The sequence below is a fragment of the Danio rerio genome, chromosome 17 (assembly GCF_049306965.1).
Source record: "Danio rerio strain Tuebingen ecotype United States chromosome 17, GRCz12tu, whole genome shotgun sequence".
Lineage (NCBI taxonomy): Eukaryota > Metazoa > Chordata > Actinopteri > Cypriniformes > Danionidae > Danio > Danio rerio.
In genome coordinates, this window is record NC_133192.1 from 2,180,001 (window position 1) to 2,197,500 (window position 17,500).

The 17,500-nt window shown below is 42.6% G+C and overlaps 1 long non-coding RNA gene across 1 annotated transcript in view; it reads right to left on the bottom strand.

Moving 5' to 3' along the window:
* LOC141378489 (uncharacterized) overlaps window positions 1–17,500 on the bottom strand; it is a 182,725-nt gene that overhangs the window by 150,180 nt on the left and 15,045 nt on the right. The window contains exon 2 of the long non-coding RNA XR_012393151.1: window positions 90–165. This is a non-coding gene — a long non-coding RNA (uncharacterized lncRNA). The remainder of the gene's footprint in view (window positions 1–89; window positions 166–17,500) is intronic.

A 17,500-nucleotide genomic window follows, 5' to 3' on the forward strand; every position in this document is an offset into this window, starting at 1 on the left:
TACAAACACTAAGTCCACACGCATCATTTGACAGGGCCTTGTGAATTACAGAGCCAGCGGAGAATATTATATCAGCATTCAGATCTTACCTGAGAGCTTCATTTTCTTGAGAATCAGCATCAGGGTTCGTGAGAGGACGTCATATTCAGGACAAAACTTTTGTTTCTGCCACAGAAAAAAAAACAAATGAACAACATTAACTGTAAGGTAAAATGTAGAATATCATTCATCTCAATTTTAAGTCATTTTGGACAAAAGCACCTGCTAGGTCAGGGGTGTCAAACTCAATTCCTGCAGGGCCGAAGCCCTGCGCAGTTTAGTTCCAACCCTGCTCCAACACACTTACCTGTAGGTTTCAAACAAGCCTGAAGGACTCAATTAGTTTGATCAGGTGTGTTTAATTAGGGTTGGAACTAAACTGTGCAGAGCTGCGGCCCTTATGGAACTGAGTTTGACACCTGTGTGCTATGTGAAGTTTATTTATGAACTAATTTCGAGAGGATCACGTGATTATGATTGAACACGGCAGGTTCCGCATTAGCATGCATGATCCACCAATCAGGCCAGTCCTATCCCACTATTAAGAGCCAGGGTTTCTCACTACAGCCATCTTCAATTTGAAGAATCCCCCCTTCCACCCATACTTCTCCACCTGTTCCTTCATAGGGCGGCATGGTGGCTCAGTGGTCAGCTCTGTTGCCTCACAGCAAGAACATCACCGGTTCTAGTCCTTTAACAGGCTGGCGGTCGTTTCTGTGTGTAGTTTGCATGTTCTTCCCGTGCCCGCGTGGGTTTTCCCCGGGTTCTCCGGTTTCCTCCCACAATCCAAAAACATGCACAAGGGAATTGATCAATCTAAATTTAGCACTACAGTCAAACTCTCATCCTGCAGAACGTCTCTTCATAGCAATCATTTTAGTCATCAGCTCTTATCAATAAGGGAGTTGTTGAGATCTACCTGAGCTCAAATCTCCCCTCTCGCCCTTCAAATGGGAGGGAGCCCAGGGCTCAAGGACCTTTTGGGCTCAGGGCTCTCTCCCGGGACAGCATGCCAAACTTGCTTATAATCAATCATCAGCTAAGTGTCAACTCTTGAAATGACTACAGGTAAATATTGCAATTTATGAACATACACACAGACACAGACACACACACACACACACACACACACACACACACACACACACACACACACACATACAAGCATGTACAGTAGGGCTGGGTGATATGGGCAAAATCATATCTCTGTATTTTTAGGAGGAAAGACGGCATACGATATTTATCTGGTATGTTCCTATAAATGGTTACTTGAGAGTTAAATCCTTTATTAAAACTTTGTTAAACAATTTTAAGCAAAATATAATTCAAACAGGGCAAGGCAGTGGCACAGTAGGTAGTGCTGTCGCCTCACAGCAAGAAGGTCGCTGGTTCGAACCTCGGCTAAGTTGGCGTTTCTGTGTGGAGTTTGCATGTTCTCCCTGCCTTCGCGTGGGTTTCCTCCGGGTGCTCCGGTTTCCCCCACAGTCCAAAGACATGTGGTACAGGTGAATTGGGTAGGCTAAATTGTCCATAGTGTATGAGTGTGTGTGTGAATGTGTGTGTGGATGTTTCCCTGAGATGGGTTGGGGCTGGAAGGGCATCCTCTGCATAAAAACTTGCTGGATAAGTTGGCGGTTCATTCCGCTGTGGCGACCCCGGATTAATAAAGGGACTAAGCCGACAAGAAAATGAATAATTTAATAAATAATATAAATAATTCTTGTTAACTTCCTCCAGCTGTATCCCTTCTATCAACAGCCGCATTATTTATCCCAGAGCAATAATTGGGCATGACTCTTGAGCGAGACCAAATGTAGGGACTTATTGGAAAACAAAATCAGTAAATAAAGAGACAGATCCGGTGTGCAGGTACAACAAGCAGTCCTCATGCAGTGGCAGGACTCGACCCGCTACAGAGAGGCCCAGGAAATTTGTGCAAGGTTACAGAAGATCCGTATAGATCCCAAACGGAGAAGGGGATAGTAAAGAATAACAGCATGAGGATGAAGAGTGCTTAAGGGAATGACCTAACAAACACGATGTTCCGGAGACAACGTTTACACAGCCTGAAAGCATTACAGGCCTCTGCTGGCGGCTCCTACACTCCTCGGACAGCCACCGCCAAACACTGCTGGGGAAGGTTACTTTGGAAAAGAAAGTTGAAAAGAAAAGTGTGCCTCACACAGATGAGTGGGTTTGACAAACCACCTGTAGAATCTCTCTCTCTCTCTCGCAAAAACATAATTAAACTGATACATTCCCAGGGTGGCACAGTGACCTCTCAGCAAGAAGGTGTCACGTGAGGAGATCAACGCAAGGAACAACAGAGACGAGGATCCAAGTGCAGATAAAATAAGATTATATTTAAGCAAAACAGGGACAAACAGAAGTGGCTGATACAAAAAGGACAATCCAAAAACGTAGTCAAAAAACTGGCAAGAGGTCAAAAATAGATGGCAAACAGGAATCAAACAAGGCTAAAGTCATGAAACAGGCAAAACAACAAGAAGATAGGACATGCAAGGTACGTACATCAACATCAAAGACTCCGTACTAAACTGGTGTATGTGTGGTGTAAAAATAGTCTGAATGATCAGTCATCACAAGTCTCAGCTGTGTCTCATCAGCCTGGTGCAGCCTGATAGGACTTGTAGTTCCTAAACATGACATTTGTAGTTCACCAGCGATCTGTCAGGAAGGATCACTGGTGAACATGACAGAAGGTCGCTGGTTTGAGTCCCGGCTGGTTCAGTTGGTGTTTCTGTGTGGAGTTTGCATGTTCTCTCATGTTGGTGTTGGATTCCTCCGGGTGCTCCGGATTCCCCCACAGTCCAAACACATGCGCTATAGAGGAATTGATCAACTAAATTGGCCATAGTGTAAGAGTGTGTGTGTGTGTGTGTGTGTGTGTGTGTGTGTGTGAATGAGTGTGTATGGGTGTTTCCCAGTACTGGGTTGCAGCTGGAAGGTAATCTGCTGCGTAAAACATATGCTGGAATAGTTGGTGGTTCATTGCGCTGTGGTGACCCCTGATAAATAAAGGGACTAAGCCGAAACGAAAATTAATGAATGAATGAATGATTTAATGAACACAAATCAAATCAAAAATTGGCAAATTAAACGAAGAACAATATAATTATTAAAAATAATTTCAACAAAAATGATTTAATGCAATGAAAAGAAGAAAGAATTGCTTTATTATCTTTATGAGAAAACACAATTTAACAAAGAAATGCATTTCATCCACTTTCTTTCGGCTTAGTTCCTTTATTAATGAGGGGTTGCCACAGCGGAATGAACCACCAGTTCAAACACATGCGCTATAGGGGAATTGATGAACTAAATATAACATTCAGATTCTGTATTGCATGGTAATGATTATTTACAGCAATTATTCTGTTGAGAAACAACACTTTTTACCAAATTCTGTTGATCAAATGTGACTTGAGTGTTGTATATGTAGTTCTTTTCATAATATTCATGAGCTGTCCGCGGTTTCAAATGTTCCTCGAGGCCTGAGAAAGTTCAGGCCATCATCTTAACCTACTCAATCTGGAATGCGATGTGAAGCTAATTACTACGCTACCGTCATTACTCTAACAGGGTAAAAGTGAATGTTTAGGTTTTAGAAATGGAAAGCGATATTTCACTTGAAGACCCGGCCAACTGAGGGAAACCCGATACACCTGGCGGAGCCTCAGACCTGTATATCTGCCAAAACTGCAGATTGTTTGAGAAGGATTTCTGAGCTTTCGGTTCTGAATTATTACCCAATTCCGCACTAATGCCAACATCCCAGTAACATGGAGATAATGGAGATCCAATTGAGACTTTTAGGATATGTCTACATTAATCTGGATACATCTGAAAACTCAATCGAGTTTCAAAATAGCCGATTTCTCTGACATGTTGATGAATGTTAAAGTCATTTTAGTGTGCATACGTAAAACTCAATAAAAGCTCGGTGGAATAATACCAGGAGGTCAGACGTAATAAAGTTCTCAGCATGCTGTTATGCTGGCAGTCTTTTTATTTGAACAGCAACTATTTCACCATTCAGTAACGGGTCTAAAACTCAGGATTTTATGCAGCAATGGGGAGTAAATGTTTTGTTTCAGCTTGTACATGTAGAATGTAATATGAACACTGTGCAGAGTAACATAGAAGGACTCTGTTAGTGTCACTGGATGTCATTTGATACTACTAGGGATGTAACGGTATTGTAAATACCGTCATACCGCAATATTAATTTTTTTCGATATTATCGAAGTCGCATGACTCGGTAAAACTATAGGTCTTCTGAGAAAATTTGCTCAGGCGAATGAAGCGAACGGGACGTAGCTAAAACTACATTTCCCATCAGCCCAAGCGTGGCCATAATCCTTTGCGGTCTGTTGTCGCTACAGATCCAGTAATGCGGAAATGGAGTGTGCTGCTAGTAGCGGAGATGAAAAAAAGATGGAAATGATCGAACCTAAAGCGGGTGTTGTCGCCGCGCGCGTGCTGAATATCGGTGCTGTCGCGCGCGTTCTGATCAGCTGTGTTGTGGCGCGCGTATTGTAAAGCGCCGAGGGGGGGTTGAGCGCGCATATTCAAGAGAGGTGTTGTCGCGCGCCTACTGAAGGGCTGGATTGGACGGAGGTTGTGTCGCGTCGCGGGGGCACTTTTGATCATTTTGCAAGGGCATTTTCTATCCAAGACTAAAAAGGGCATGTGCACTGCACAGGTTGAGCCCTATGTGTGCACGTGCCTGCAAGTTGGGGAATACGACTAATAACAGTCATGGGGACTGCAGAAACACAGCACACTGTTCAGATTGATGCAGACATTGACTTGTACCGCAAAGAGATCTCTATCTCACTCATGGTTTGTCTTCTCAAGTGGGGGAAAGACAATGCACAACGTTACCCACTGCTGTCAACATGGGCCAAGTCATATCTCTCTTGTCCCAGAAACCTCAGTCCCAAATGAGAGGGTTTTTTTCTGCTGCAGGGGACATTGTAAATACCCAGAGATACCAGCTTTTACCAGATTATAATTATATGATAATTTTCCTTTAAACCCATCTCTATCTAAGTGAGTGAGTGATTAAATGTTGAATGTGATGAGTTTTCAACAATACTAATTTGAAACTTTATTTTTTTACATGGTTTAATAATTTTTTGTTATTAAAATTGAAGTTCCTGTTTCAAAGCTTACAGATAGATGGCTAATTTGTATGTCATTGACACTTTTGGCACTTTTTTGGAGTATTTTCATAAGTTTTGTTTTTTCCTGTAAATGATTCAATAAATACCGTACCGTGACATTCATACCGAGGTATTACCGAACCGTGAAATTCTGATACCGTTACATCCCTAGATACTACTGATCATAACATTCTTTCATGGCTTGTAAATGATGTTGATATTACTGGAACTGCATTGGGTTGGATTAGGTCTCATCTATCTGAATGTTATCAATGTGTATCAGTTAATAAAGAGGCATTAAACTGATTAAAAATACACTGTGGGGGGACCACAAGGCTCAGTCCTTAGTCCCTTACTTTTTACATTATTCACTGACAGCAGATAATAACTTGACTTCTAGTTGTTGATGTGTAAAAGTGTCAGAGGGTGGATTCCTCTGCTGAATCATCTGTTGATCTGCATCAATCATCACCAATACTGCAGAAGACCTACTGGAACCAGCATGGACCAAGATTCTCACAGAAATCAGTCAAGTTTGGTAAAGGAGAAATCATGGTTTGGGGTTAAGTTCAGTATGAAGAGATCTGCAGAGTGGATGATCAACATCAACAGCCTGAGGTATCAAGACATTTGTGCTGCCTATTACATTACAAACCACAGGAGAGGGACGATTCTCCAGCAGGATAGCGCTCCTCATACTTCAACCTCCACATCAAAGCTCCTGAAAGCAGAGATGGTCAAAGTGCTCCAGGATTGGCCAGCCCAGTTACCAGACATGAACATTATTGAGCATGTCTGGGGTAAGATGAAGGAGGAGGCGTTGAAGATGAACACAAAGACTCTTGATGAACTCTGGGATCCTGCTGAAGGCTTTCTTCTTCATTCCAGATGACTTTATTAATCAGTGATGTGAGTCATGTCAGAGATGTATGGATGCAGTCCTCCAAGCTCATGATGGAGTCATACACAATATTCATTCTGTCTCCACTGCAGCAGGACTTTATATTCTATACTGGACATTATTTCTGTTCAGTGATGAGACTTTAAGCAGAGTCAGATCTTACTGTCCTAATCAAATCATGCAGAATCAAGACATGATCAGATTTTATTGAGCTCAAATAAGCAAAATCTAGAGGCCTTCACCTTTCATAGAGACACTACTGACACCAAATCATCAACTAGAAGTTATTATTTGCTGTTCCTAAAACTTGCATAGACGACAAGACTTTAGTCAGGTGGTGTATATACTACCGCTAGGTGATATCATTGAAAAACATGCAGTTAGTTTACACTGTTGATAATACATCGATGATACACAACTCTATATCTCCTTACAAGCTGATGCTGTGAACAAATTCACAAAACTAAAGGATTGTATTGCTGACATTAAAAAATTGGATGACTAATAACTTTCTATTACTTGTACCTAACACAGAGGTCTTGCTTATTGGACAATAAACCCCTCGTGCCAAAACAGTCTTAGTCTTAATCTTGTGGATGATTTTCGATAGATAGGCGAGGCAGTGGTGCAGTAGGTAGTGCTGTCACATCACAGCAAGAAGGTCGCTGGTTCGAAACTCCTGTGTGGAGTTTGCATGTTCTCCCTGCGTTCGCGTGGGTTTCCTCCGGGTGCTCCGGTTTCCCCCACAGTCCAAACACATGTGGTACAGGTGAATTGGGTAGGCTAAATTGTCTGTAGTGTATGAGTGTGTGTGTGGATGTTTCCCAGAGATGGGTTGCGGCTGGAAGGGCATCTGCTGTGTAAAAACTTGCTGGATAAGTTGGCGCTTCATTCCGCTGTGTCGACCCCGGATTAATAAAGGGACTAAGCCGACAAGAAAATGAATGAATGAATGATTTTTGATCGAAATCTGTGGATGTGCCTAAGTTATTATTATTATTATTATTATTATTAAATTGACGCTTCTCTTCACATGAGCCCCAGTGCAGGAGCCGGTGTGTCTGCTCCAGTCCTCAATGAACACAGATCTGCACTCTGGCTGACTCCTCCAGCAGTCCAGGCCCCATCAAGTCTCCATACAAATGGGTTTCTGGGGGGTGAAGTGTAGTGTAGGGGCCACGGCCCTGGCTGCTCCACCCCCTAGGTAGCGTGCACTCATGCTGCCAGTACAAATAAACACGCTTGTGAAGCCCACCAGTGCCCGACCCTTATGCTCCTGGGAGATCCAGCAATGGCTGCATTGTGTTTTGTTGCGGTGAAAGTCGTGCTCATGTACTACACTGCAAAAACATAGCAGTAAATCAGCAGTTTTTGTGATTCGTGTTTTATTTATTTCTGCTTTTGAATTGCATTATGGGATATTAATCTTTCTTACAACATCTTTAACCATGTAAAGTTGTAAAAAGTGACTTGTCTGGACATGTGTATTAGTGTGCAGTGCTGTATTGTCTGGGTTGGTGTTGTATATTACACTACAGAAACCTTGTAATAAACTGTGCAGTGGCGTAGCGGACGGGCCCGCAGGCCACGCACCGCGGGGCGGCCCCGCGTGATTAGGGGGCCCCACGTTGTCGCGATTTTTAATATTTGAAAATCCAGGAACCGCAATAATCAAACTCTTGGGAACAACTGTGGTCGGAACCAAAGTTCACAGGTCTGTGTTCTCTGAACACCTCTCAAGCGGTGGACTACTTCATTCTGATTGCTTGCCGCCGAACCGCGTCATAGCCAATGAAGACCCGCCGCTGTTTCTCGCCGCCGGTTCTTGTTAAAAAATGAATGACTTCTGGCTACTTTGACGCTCACGCCGCTTTCGGTTTGTGATCACTCCTCAGTTTGTGAAGGATTCCCCGCGTTGTTGCTCCACTCCGCCTCTTTTCCCCGCTCCTCAATTTGTGTCATAGATATATACACTAGATATCACATAGGGACCCTGAGCATGCGTCAATAGCGCCGCCACATTGGTACAGTGCTCCCAGGACAAATGTCATTCAACCGCACTAGTCAAGACAGTGTTATTACGTGACGATGCGGGACTTTAGCGCTGTCTACGAGTGTAGGAACGAGAAAACAAAGAAAACAAAGCACAAAAGCAGAACATTTCATAGGTAATATTATGTTTTTTACGTTTTTGTATGTTCTGAACTTTGTGCTAAACAGGTAACGTTATTGATGATAACAGTCACTGCATTCACCATACAGCAAAGCAGCTCCAACTCGCACTAAACACTCGGCTTATGCTAGTTTTGTTGAATAAAATCAGCAAACAATGCAAAAGAAATATGACAACGAGATGCTGCGCTGCCAGAAACTTGTATTATTGTCTACTAGTGAACGAGTCACGATGAACGATTCATTCACAAACGAATCGCTCCCTCTATCAGTATGAGAAGTGAAAGCAGGAGAGGAGCTGTGTTTCAGGACATGATTAGATCAAATTGAACAGGGAGGGTGAATAGTACATTTCTGTGCACACAAACACAAGCTTTTTGTCAGGAATGCCCGTGCGGTCACTGATCCATCAATGTAGAAAAGTGATGTAAAATTATAATTTTCATTATTAAAAAAAAATACTAACATCCAGGAAAACTCCCGATCATAGATATATGAGTATATCTCTGGCTCTGCCCCCCAACCCCCACCCCCCCTTGAAAACTGGGGGCCCCATCAGTGATCCTTGCAGGGGGGCCTCCGCATTTTGCGCTACGCCACTAATACTGCGACACATCTTCTGCTATTTTACAGTATTATTTCTCCTGATATAACTTCTTATAGTTGCACGATATATCAGTTCAGCATTGAGATCACGATGTGTGTGTCTGCAATAGTCACATCGCAGGATACGCAATGCTGAGTCGGGATTATTATTTATCAAAACCACCAAATTATAACCATAACAGATTGAAAGTTCGTCATTGGCATGCATTTTAAAGGCATTTCAAGAGCATTCAGGCACAAAAAGTACAACATCTGAAACTTTGTGAAGAATAATTTGACTGAAATATTAATACAAGGACGACTACACAGACGGCGTAGTAGTGCAATGGGTAGCGCTGTCGCCTTACAGCAAGAAGGTTGCTGGTTCGAGCCTCGGCTGGGTCAGTTGGCATGACTGTGTGTAGACTTTCATTGCAGTTTGGCACTTTCACTTTCATTCAGGAACATTTTATTCATGCCTCAGTGACAAGATTTCTGTAGTGTAATATACAACACCAACCCAGACAATACAGCACTGCACTCTACTACACATGTCCAGACAAGTCACTTTTTACAACTTTACAAGGTTAAAAATTGATGTAAGAAAGATCAAGATCTTTTAATGCAACTCAAAAACATTACACAACTCATTTAAACAGCTAATTTAGGGATGTTTTTGACAGTGTACCTGCAGCTTTGTGTGTTTGTTTAGAACGGGTCAGCTGGATTTACGCAGAACTGCTCTGGATCACAGGCTGGCTCTCATTCGGCAGCTGTTCAAACAATCAAACGCACTGATCTAATGGGAGAGACGCTCCCGCACACATTACTCAACATTCTGCTCTCCAGCCTGACCTCGCCCCCCTGGAGAAAAGCCACTGGATATGCACACACAGCACATAATAACCGGGAATATTGCCCAGGTTTAGTGCTCATCGTTAGTGAAGTCAAGCATCAGTGGTGCTTTAGACAGACTGCAGTACTGAATGCATGTTCTGCAGACGTAAAGTTAGTGTACACTGTAAAACAAGCTCTTCTTATTTTGAGTTTCAGTATTGTTTGTAGCCCAAATATCTAAAAACTCTTAAATCAAGAAGCATTTTCTGGACATGCAAGAAATAAAGTCATGTTTTCAGAAATAATATGACAAAACTAAGTGAGTTTATCCTTAAAACAAGCAAAATAGTCTGCCAACAGGGGAAGCAAAATGATCTTGTCTTTCCTTTTGACATGATTTTTTTATATATAGCCTTATAATCATTTGAATAATTTTACACCACAGAATTAGAGCTTATTAATTCTGAAAATGATTATTTATTCTTGGTAATTGTTATTTTATTTCATAATAATACAATAGTATCTGAATGCAAAAGTGAATAACTGAAAAAAAACTAGTAAATATTAACAATATTCTTCTTATACAAAGATAGGAACACTCGTTTTAGGCTTATGTAGACAATAAACATTCACTGGCCACTTTATTAGGTACACCTGTTCAACTGCTTGTTAATGCAAATTTCTAATCAGACAATCACATGGCAGCAACTCAATGCATGTAGGCATGTAGACATGGTCAAGACGATCTGCTGTAGCTCAAACTGAGTATCAGAATGGGCAAGAAAGGGGATTTAAGAGACTTTGAACGTGGCATGGTTGTTGGTGTCAGACGGGCTGATCTGAGTATTTCAGAAACTGCTGATCTACTGGGATTTTCACGCACAACCATCTCTAGGGTTCACAGAGAATGAAGTAAAATATCCAGTGAGCGGCAGTTCTGTGGGCACAAATGCCTTGAGAATGTCAGAGGAGAATGGCCAGACTGGTTCCAGCTGATAGAAAGGCAACAGTAACTCAAATAAGCACTCGTTACAACCGAGCTCTGCAGAAGAGCATCTCTGAACACACAACACGTCCAACCTTGAGGCGGATGGGCTACAGCAGCAGAAGAGCACACCGGGTGCCGCTCCTGTCAGCTAAGAACAGGAAACTGAGGCTACAATTCACACAGACTCACCAAAACTGGACAATAGAAGATTGGAGAAACGTTGCTGCTCTGATGAGTCTCCATTTCTGCTGTGACATTCAGATGCTCGGCTCACAATTTGGCATCAACAACATGAAAGCATGGATCATCCTGCCTTGTATCAGCGGTTCAGGCTGGTGGTGGTGGTGTAATGGTGTGGGGGAGATTTTCTTTGGGTCCATTAGTACCAATTGAGCATCAACGCCACAGCCTACCTGAGTATTGCTGCTGACCATGTCCATCCCTTTATGAGCACAGTGTCTCCATCTTCTGATGGCTACTTCCAGCAGGATAACGCAGCATGTCATAAAGCTCAATCATCTCAGACTGGTTTCTTGAACATGACGATGAGTTCACTGTATTAAAATGGCCTCCCCAGCTTTGGCATGTGGTGGAACGGGAGATTGGCATCATGGATGTGCAGCCGACAAATCTGCAGCCACTGTGTGATGCTATCATGACAATATGGAGCAAAATCTCTGAGGAATATTTCCAGTAGCTTGTTGAATCTCTGCCACCAAGGATTAAGGCAGTTCTGAAGGCAAAAAGCCTAGTAAGGTGTACCTAATAAAGTGGCCAGCGAGTGTGTGTATATATAAAGGCATTTTTGAGAGCGATTGAAGTCTAATCTAAGCCTGATTCAAGATTAAATTACACCAGGAATGTTTTCTGTGGTCTGCAATTTTTTCAGTTCATACATTCATCTTTTTGGCTTATTCATCTGGGGATGCCACAGCGGAATGAACCGCCAACTATTCCAGCATATGTTTTACGCAGGGGATGCCCTTCCAGATGCAAACCATCACTAGGACATTCATCAGTTTTGCTATTAAAATGCAAGTTAAATCCACAATTCTTCTCTTTGTTTCACGATTTACAGCTGAAGTCACGTTTACTGTAAACGTATTTAGTCTTTTTGGAAAGGTGTGTACATACTGTATGCCTCAGATTTTATACAGCAGCTCACATGAAATCCTACTTGAGGAGACGTTGTGTTCTGCACAGTAATCAGAGTTCAGCAAATAGAGAGTTAACCACTGCTGACTGCTTATTTACACTACTGAGTGGATCAACAATCAGCTAACAACCCCATTTTCAGGACAATCTTACCACTGGACCACAACAAATCCAGAGCGCAGTAACACACGTAGAGTTGTACAGTGAGTGTGCATGAGTCTACAAAGGTTTGAGATTAAAGTGTGCATCAATTGAACACAGCTATGTGGCGGCACGGTGGCTCATTGGTTAGCGCTGTTCCCTTACAGCAGGAAGGTCGCTGATTTGAGTCCCAGCTGGGTCAGTTGGTGTTTCTGTGTGGAGTTTGCATGTTCTCCCCGTGTTGGCGTGGGTGCTCCGGTTTCCCCCACAGTCCAAACACATGCGCTAAAGGGGAATTGATGAACTAAATTGGCCGTAGGGTATGAGTGTGAATGAGTGTGTATGGGTGTTTCCCAATACTGGGCATCCGCATATGCTGGATAAGATGGCAGTTCATTCCGCTGTGGCTAGGAGACTAAGTTGAAATAACTGGAGGAGCATTATCTTTTTCTGCTGAACTATCTATGAACACGGCGAGGCCGCTGCTGAAGGCGAGAAGAGCAGAGCCAAACTAAACAGCTCCAGGTCAAAGGTCAGAGCCTCGACTACAGGGACGTCCGGTTCGCTCAGCGCAGGGTAATGAGCTCAGACACACAGAGGCGGGAATGATCAGGGGACTCCAAGAACTCCAGTTCAGTTTCATCCTCTCACTGACACCTGTCAGATCTGTTCTCCAGAACACACACACACACACACACACATAGACAAATGACACACACAGACAAATGACACACACACACACAAACTAATGACACACACACACAGACAATTAACACACACATACACACACACACATAGACAAATGACACACACAGACAAATGACACACACACACACAAACTAATGACACACACACACAGACAATTAACACGCACACACACACACACACAGAGAGACAAATGACACACACACACACACACACACACACACACAGAGAGAGACAAATCACACACACACACACACACACACACACACACACACACACACACAGTCACACGCTCACAGGCACACACTCATACACGCACACACACACACACACACACACACACACAGACAGACAAATGACACACACACACACACAGACAAATGACACACACACACACAGACAATTAACACACACACACAGACAAATGACACACACACACACACAGACAATTAACACACACACACACATACACACACACAGACAGACAAATGACACACACACACACACACACACACACACACATAGACAAATGACACACACACATAGACAAATGACACACACACACAGACAAATAACACACACACACACACACACACACACAGACAAATGACACACACACACATACACACACACACACAGACAAATGACACACACAGACAATTAACACACACACACAGAGACAAATGACACACACACACAGACAAATGGCACACACACACAGACAAATGGCACACACACAGACAAATGACACACACACACAGACAAATGACACACACACACAGACAATTAACACACACACACACATACACACACATGTGAACACAGTCACAGAGACACACACACAAACACATTCACGCACATGTGAATACACACTCACAGAGAGACAGACACAGAGACACGCATACGCACATACACAGACAGACAGATGTATAAACAAACACAGACACATTCACTGAAACACCAACACATTCACAGAAACACACACAAACACAGTCACAGAGACACACACACACTCACACAGACATAGACTTAGACACACATTCACGCACAGACACACAAAGACAGACTCACAGAAGAGACACACGCAGAGACATGCGCGCACACAAACACACACACACACACACACACACACACATACACACACACACATTAATGTATACATAAACACATACAGACGGACAGACATACACACACAGAAACACTCACAGAGACACACACACACACACACACACGAATACACATGCACGCACAGACACACAAAGACAGACACACAGAAGAGACACACGCAGAGACATGCACGCACACAAACACACACACACACACACACACACACACACACAAACACACACACACACACAGACAGACAGACAGACAGACAGATGTATAGACATAGACAGACACACACTCACAGTAACACACTCAAACACACACTCAAGTCACACACACACACACACACACACACACACACACACACACACACAAACACACACTTATAGGGAGAAGTGCTTCATTTCTGGGTTTTCCGCCAACTCCTCCAGTTTTAGCAGGCCGGAGGTCCAGAGTTTTCCCAGGAGGCTTCAGGATACGTGACTGAGCGCATGCAGCACTCGGTCACTGAGAACACCACTCTCTCTCTCTGCTCTGTTATTCAGTGCCGAGTCTCGCTTTCCAGCACACACACGTCCTGATGTCATGCTGGAGTCTCCTACAACAGGTTTAACTGCATCTAAACTCTGAAAACATTGACATTTTCTCACATTAGGAGTTTCATATTTGAATCATTTTGCACTGACTTTAATTCAATTCATTTGAATCAATATAGGGCTTAGGGTCTTTAAGCCCCTCCCCCATCCATAAGCCATCTCTGCTCTGATTGGTCAGCTGGTTAAGTCTGTTTTAAACGGTCTTTCTATGTCTTAAAGGGAAATGCCTATTTCAGAGTGTTTGTATTAAGTTTGAAGTATGCAAAGGAGTTAATTGGATCATGTTGATGTAGATTGGAGCTTATATTGTGTGGAGTCTCCTACAACAGATTTAGATGCATTTAAAGTCTTTAAAACATCGTTATTTTCTCAGAGTGTGTGTTTAATATTTAAATCATTTTGCACTGAATTCGATTCGTTTGAATCAATTTAGGGTGTAGGGGCTATAAGCCCCTCCCCCTTCCATAAGCCAGCTCTGCTTTGATTGGACAGCTGGCCAAATCTGTTTTAATTGGTTCATACTTATCGTAATAAAACACTGACTCAGAGTGTTCTTATGGTTGGATTATGCAAATGAGTGACTTTGATCATGTTGATGTAGAATGTTAACAGATTTATACTTTATAGTCCCCAAAAACTAAATTTAAATACATCTAAGATCTGAAAACATTGTCATTTCGTGTTTCGTTGCCTTGTGCTTGTACATGTGTAATGAAAATAAAGTTTAATCTAATCTAAAATTTTCTCTGAGAGTGTGTTTAATATTTGAATCGTTTTGCACTGACTTGATTCAGTTCGTTTGATTCTTAGTGTCTGTAAGCCTCTCCCCCTTCCCTAAGACAACTCTGCTCTGATTGGTCAGCTGGCCAAGTCTGTCTTTCTGTCATAAAGGGAAACGCCCATTTCAGAGTGTTCTTATTATGCTTGACTTATGCAAATGAGTTACATTCGTTCATTTTCCTTTGGCTTAATCTTTATTTCAAAGGTCACCACAGCGGAATGAACCGCTAACTATTCCAGCATATGTTTTACACAGCGGATGCCCTTTCAGCCACAACCCAGTACTGGGAAACACTTATACTGTGCACACTCATTTACACACACACACAATTAAACACAACGACCAATTTATTTAATCAATTCTGTGTTTGGACTGTGGGGGAAACCGGAGCACCCAGAGGAAACCCACACCAACATGGGGAGAACATGCAAACTCCACACAGAAATGCCAACTGACCCAACTGAGACTCGAATCAGCGACCTTGCTGTGAGGCCACACTGCTAACCACTGAGCCACCCGATCATGTTCACTGATCAATTCAATACGCCAAAAAACAATATTAATTTGTTTCCCCGTTGTCAGATTATTTTGCATATTTTTAATGACAAACTCACTTAATTTTGACTCATTATTTCTGAAAACAAAGCAAAATGTCTGCTTGAATTTTTAGATATTTGTACAAAAAACAAGACAAAGAAATCCAAGTGTGTGTGTGTGTGTGTGTGTGTGTGTGTGTGTGTGTGTGTGTGTGTGCGGTGACTCGTGAACACAGACTTTAGTAAACAAACATTAGCTGTCTCTGCAGTGATGTGTGAGCCATTAAACCCTCAGCGACTGATAACCTCCACAGACAGACTAAAAAGGGAGATTGAAACACATTCCTCATCCTAGTGCACTTCATCAGTTTTGCAGACAGCACAGGGAGGGAGTGTGGTGATATAGAGAACAAACCTCCCAGTCTCACACTGACCTCAGTGCTGGCTCTCTTACTGGAAGTGAAGTGGAAATCTACAGTATACACACACTCTCTCACTCATTTACTACACGACAGCATGAGCTGCTGATACACCAATTACACAGAATGTTCTGGAAAGGTTCTCTCTAAGTTAGCTTTCTGTCTGTCTGTCTTTTTTCTTTCTTTCTGTCTATCTCTTTCGTTTTGTCTCTTTCTTTCTTTCATCATTTTGTCCTTAATTAATTATATCTGTTATAATCAGACCGGATATAAACAGTCTGCTGAATCACTCAGGCCCCGTTTACACTAAAGTGTTTTAGTTTGAAAACGCATAAGTTTTGCTACTGTTACGCCATCCGTCCACACTACGCCGGAGGTTTTGAGCGCCGGAAACTGAGCGTTTTGGAAACGCTGGAGAGGCTGTTTTCATTCTGAAACGCTGCTGTTCCGTCTCAGTGTGGATGAGGGAAAACGGAGACATCTGAAAACGGAGGCGGGGCTGCTGAGATTCGCTCCCTGATTGGGGCTTTTGTGTCATTGTGTATCCTTCCCTTATTCGTCAATCACATGACTATAACACATGGCTTTACCGCTACCGGAAGACAGCAGACCAGCCTTCACTGTAAACAACAACATGGACACAGAAATGGGAGCGTTGTTTGCACTAGTGTCTGTTTTAGGCACCATTGTGCAGTTAGGCAAGGCAAAGCAAGGCAAGTTTATTTATATAGCACATTTCATACACAGTGGCAATTCAAAGTGCTTTACATAAACAAGAATAAAAGAAACAAGTAAAATAAAAATAAAAACAAATAATAAAATTGTGTGAAAAAAACACAAAAACAGGTCAAATGTGATATAAAAGAATGAAGAAGAAGAGAAAAACATGATAGTGCGATCTGTCAGACGCAGCACAGTGCTCATTCAGTAAAGGCACAGCTAAACAGATGTGTTTTCAGTCTTGATTTGAATGCGCCTAATGTTGGAGCACATCTGATCATTTCTGGAAGCTGATTCCAGCAGCGGGGGGCGCTGTTAGTGGCTGAAGGCGGATTCACCCTGCTTTGACGGAACTCTTGGAACTTCTAGTTTATATGATCCTAAAGATCTGAGTGATCTGTTGGGTTTGTATTCAGTGAGCAAATCTGTAATGTATTGAGGTCCTAGGCCATTTAGTGATTTATAGACCAGTAATAATACTTTAAAATCTATTCTGAATGTAACTGGCAGCCAGTGTAGAGACCTGAGGACAGCTGTGATGTGCTCTGATTTCCTGCTTCTGGTCAGAATTCTGGCTGCAGCGTTCTGGATGAGCTGCAACTGTCTGACTGTGTTTTTAGGAAGACCAG